General features: G+C 46.9%; 1 long non-coding RNA gene across 1 annotated transcript; it reads left to right on the top strand.

Annotated features, from left to right (window-relative positions):
* The first annotated feature begins 2,264 nt into the window (after window positions 1-2,264).
* On the top strand, window positions 2,265-3,055 carry LOC139834174 (uncharacterized). Its single transcript, XR_011749611.1, has 2 exons — window positions 2,265-2,703; window positions 2,838-3,055. It is a non-coding gene; the product is annotated as an uncharacterized lncRNA (long non-coding RNA).
* Window positions 3,056-5,136: the final 2,081 nt, after the last annotated feature.

Here is a 5,136-nt window from a genome sequence, read left to right as displayed (position 1 = left end):
TGGCATGGTCTTCGTGCACTCGTCGTCGTTGTAATGGATTGTTCGCACTTGTTATGGATGTTGCACTTGTTATGGATTGTAATAATGGACATTGCACTTTGTTATGCATGAACTATGTGTGCTCGATGTATTTGTGGTGTTGTTGATGTGTTTGGTGATGCTATGGTGAATATATATGTTGTATATGTTATATATATGTGAAATGCAATTTTGAAATGCAGGGATTAATGAAAAGCAGCAAAAAAATGAAAAAACCAGGGGCCTTTGCCGTGTGTATGCACACGGCAAAGGACTTTTGGTCACTTTGCCGTGTGCATACGCACGGCAAAGGCGCCACGCGTCGCCAGCCTGTGCTCCTGGCACGCTGCTGGGTGTGCCTGGAGGAGGCTTTGCCGTGCGGGCTGGGGTGTTGCCGCACGGCAAAGGGAGCACGGCCGGCAGAGTCAGGCGCACGGAAACGAGGACGCCGCACGGCAAAGAGGACGCCGCACGGCAAAGACCGGCCGCACGGCAAAGGGGCTGCACGCACGGCAAAGATGCCGCGCACGGCAAAGGGGCTGCCGCACGGCAACGTAGCGCGCGCACGGCAAAGGTCTTTGCCGTGCGGTTTGGTCAGGCGCACGGCAATGTCTTCTTTGCCGTCGATGTCGTTGCCGTGCAGACGTTGCCGTGCGTGGGCGCACGGCAAAGCCTTTGCCGGGCAAAATAGGCTCTTTGCCGTGCGATCTGTCGCACGGCAACGACAACTTCTCCCGTAGTGATTTATTATGTTATAGACTTTTTTTGTCTTAGAAAATATGATGTTATGGTAACATAGCTAGTTACTCCTCACTTATTGGCATATCACCAAAACATCTTGGGATATGTAATGTTACTAAATATGTTACTTCCACTATGAGTAGTATAATCTCAGTACTACCAATACTTCCTCCATGTAACATCCCAAATTTTAAAACAAAGAAGAAAATGAATTTCCTTTTTTCAAAAATGAGAACCAACAAAAACTTTTATTAAATCAATGACTATGCATAGTTCTCAGGTGCGTCACGTGTTACTTTTTTAATTTTTTTTTTGAAACCTGGTTTTTTTGCTTGTTTCTTCGCATGGTTTTATTTTTCGAATTATTTGTCATGTTCATCTAGCACCATAATTTTTGCTTGTTTTGTTTTCCCAATTAGATGGTCCATGGGAGAGGTTGGAGGATGGTGAGGAGAGAGGATGGTGAGGAGAGGGACAAGAGATGGAGAATGGAGGAGAAGAGAGGAGAGTTGATGATGGATGAGAGGAGAGGATGGAGTGGAGGAGAGGAGGTCCGGTCGCTAGAGTGCTTCGAGGAGAGGAGGCCGAAGAGGAGCAAGGGGCTCCGGAGTCGAGGAGAGGAAGGAGGCAAGGAGGAGGAGAGGAGGAGGAGGAGGATGGAGGAGAGGAGAAGTATGTGTGGATAAGATGGTAGGTGGTGGCCGACCATTTTGAATTTTGGAGGCGGGAAACTTACACTTTGCGCACCATTTGGTCTAGGTGCGCCACGGCTAATCATTTAACAATTTTTTTGTCTGAAATATAAAACCTAGAAAAACTCTGTTTTCATTTTAGAATTTTGGGATCTACAAAATCGCTAAACGGCCATAGGCGGTTGAAATCGGATGTAAAATTTTGCGTAGATACATGTTGATATAAAAAACTTTTTCATCGGAGATCGTATGGAACCAGAAAACTCGTTTTACCGATACATTATGCAATTTTGCAAAAAAAAAGTCAAAAATTATTTTTCTTAATTTCTATTGCAACTAGATGACATAACATGTGGACATGTCGAAAGATTTTTTTTGATTTTTTTATCAATTTCTTTTACCAAATTTTAATTTTTAATTTTCTATATAGCCGTGGCGCATCAAATACATGTGCACCACGGCTAAGGGTGGGCGGACCTGCTAGCCAGGCGAGGGAAAATAGGCATGTTGCGCCAGAACTATGTAGACGTGGCGCACCACCCGCAGGGTGCGCCACGGGCATGACATCTATGTACTGTTTTTCTAGTAGAGCCCCCACATCGATTAATGTCCCCGCGGATCATGGGGCCATGCCACAGTTGCATTGGTACGTGCACACATCCAAATCTTGTGTCTCCCCCTAATGCCAATAACCGGCTGGTTCGACCCTTACATTTTCCATACTATTAGGACCTGGCACCTGTCATGTGGCAGCTAGAGTAGCACACATAACACCTGGTTCATGCTTGTATGGGTGTACACTGGTGGAAAAACAGGCTTCGGGTGAGCCCCATAAGTCGCGATGCTGCAGGATCCGCGACAAATGGTACCTTTAGTCGCGGTTCGGGAGGAGAACCGCGACCAAAGGCCTGGGCCCAGGGCGCTCGGTGGCCAGCCGGTGCACGTGGGGGGTCTTTAGTCGCGGTTGGCCAGGCCAACCGCGACTAAAGGTGCCCGAAGGCCTTTAGTCGCGGTTGGCCAGGCCAACCGGGACTAAAGCCCCTCCCCTATATATACCCATCCAGCAGCCAACACTTAGCCATTTGGTGCCATTCTCTTCACAAGCTTCACAAGTGGGTGTTAGGTTTGATTTTGGTTCCTCTTATGCACATAAGGTGTTTGATGAAATGCCCCAAGAGCATGAAACAAACATGATATGAAGTGTTGGAGCCACACTTGAGCTTTCTCATTTATTTTTTCCTCCTCGATCGCGGTTAGCAACTTGAACCTTTGATGTGTCGTTGATAAAATGTGCATTAGTTCATTGTTTAATTTATATTGTTTGTAGCTAGTTAGTTTAACAAATGCATGATGGTTAATTATATATTTTATATTATAATAATGCAGATGAATCGACAATGGATGTACGGTAACCGACTCTCCGGCGAGTTCAGTGCGGGTTTGAAAGATTTCCTCGTAGTGGCTAATGCGAACAAGCAGGAGGGTTTTGTTATCTGTCCATGTGTTAAATGTAAGAATCAGAAGGGTTACTCTTCCTCAAGAGATGTTCACATGCACCTGCTTCGGCACGGATTCATGCCAAGCTATAATTGTTGGACCAAGCATGGAGAAAGAGGGGTTATAATGGAAGAAGATGAAGAAGGGGATGATTTCATCGATGAAAGCTATCTTGCTCATTTCGGTGATACTTTCATGGAGGATGCTGAAGGTGAAGGGGACGATGAAGGGGAAGGTGAAGAAGAGGCACGTGATGATCCCGTTGATGATCTTGGTCGGACCATTGCTGATGCACGGAGACGCTGCGAAACTGAAAAAGAGAGGGAGAATTTGGATCGCATGTTAGAGGATCACAGAAGGCGCTGTACCCCGGATGCGATGATGGTCTGAAAAAGCTGGGCTGCACACTGGATTTGCTGAGATGGAAGGCACAGGCAGGTGTAGCTGACTCGGCATTTGAAAACTTGCTGAAAATGTTGAAGAATATGTTTCCAAAGAATAACGAGTTGCCCGCCACTACGTACGAAGCAAAGAAGGTTGTCTGCCCTCTAGGTTTAGAGGTTCTGAAGATACATGCATGCATCAACGACTGCATCCTCTACCGCGGTGAATACGAGAATTTGAATGAATGCCCGGTATGCACCGCATTGCGTTATAAGATCGAGGCGATGACCCTGGTGACGATGTTGAGGGCCGTAAACCCGTGAAGAGGGTTCCCGCCAAGGTGATGTGGTATGCTCCTATAATACCACGGTTGAAACGTCTGTTCAGAACAAAGAGCATGCCAAGTTGTTGCGATGGCACAAAGAGGACCGTAAGTCGGACGGGGAGTTGAGACACCCCGCAGATGGAACGCAATGGAGAAAGATCGACAGAGAGTTCAAAGATTTTGCAATGACGCAAGGAACATAAGATTTGGTCTAAGTACGGATGGCATGAATCCTTTTGGCGAGCAGAGCTCCAGCCATAGTACCTGGCCCGTGACTCTATGCATCTACAACCTTCCTCCTTGGTTGTGCATGAAGCGGAAGTTCATTATGATGCCAGTTGCTCATCCAAGGTCCGAAGCAACCCGGCAACGACATCGATGTGTACCTAAGGCCATTAGTTGATGAACTTTTACAGCTGTGGGGCAGACCTGGTGTCCGTGTGTGGGATGAGCACAAAGAAGAGGAATTTGACCTACGAGCGTTGCTTTCGTAACCATCAACGATTGGCCTGCTCTTAGTAACCTTTCGGGACTGTCAAATAAGGGATACAATGCATGCACGCACCGCTTACATGAGACCGAAAGTGTACATTTGCCAAATTGTAAGAAGAACGTGTACCTTGGGCATCGTCGATTTCTTCCGAAAGGTCATCCAAGAAGAAAGAAAGGCAAGCATTACAACGGCAAGGCAGATCACCGGCCGAAGCCTGCGGAACACACCGGTACCGAGGTATTTGATATGGTCAAGGGTTTGAAAGTCATCTTTGGAAAGGGTCCTGGCGGACAATCAGTTCCGAAGGGAGGCTGACGGGCACGTAGGCGTGTGGACGAAGAAATCTATATTCTGGGAGCTAGAATATTGGAAAGTCCTAGAAGTCCGCTCTGCAATCGACGTGATGCACGTTACGAAGAATATTTGCGTGAACATCCTAAGCTTCTTGGGCGTGTATGGGAAGTCAAATGATACAAAGGAAGCACGGCAGGACCAGCAAAGTTTGAAAGACCCCGATGACCAGCATCCGGAACGGTTTCAAGGTCGTGCCGCCTACGCTCGACCAAAGAAGAGAAGGTCATCTTTTTTGAATGCCTGAGCAGTATGAAGGTCCCGTCAGATTCTCGTCCAATATAAAGGGAATAATAAACATGGCGGAGAAAAAGTTCCAAAACCTGAAGTCTCACGACCTGCCACGTGATTATGACGCAATTGCTTCCGATTGCTTTGAGGGGCTCCTGCCGGAAAATGTTCGAGTAGCCATTGTGAAGCTATGTGCATTCCTCAATGCAATCTCTCGAAGGTAATCAATCCAGAAGTTCTACCACGGTTACGTAACGATGTGATCCAATGTCTTGTCGCTTTCGAGTTGGTGTTCCCGCCATCCTTCTTCAATATTATGACGCACCTCCTGGTTCACCTAGTCGATGAGATTTCCATTCTCGGTCCTGTATTTCTACACAATATGTTCCCCTTCGAGAGGTTCA

The sequence above is a fragment of the Lolium perenne genome, chromosome 7 (assembly GCF_019359855.2).
Source record: "Lolium perenne isolate Kyuss_39 chromosome 7, Kyuss_2.0, whole genome shotgun sequence".
Lineage (NCBI taxonomy): Eukaryota > Viridiplantae > Streptophyta > Magnoliopsida > Poales > Poaceae > Lolium > Lolium perenne.
This window is presented reverse-complemented; position numbering and strand designations above follow the sequence as displayed.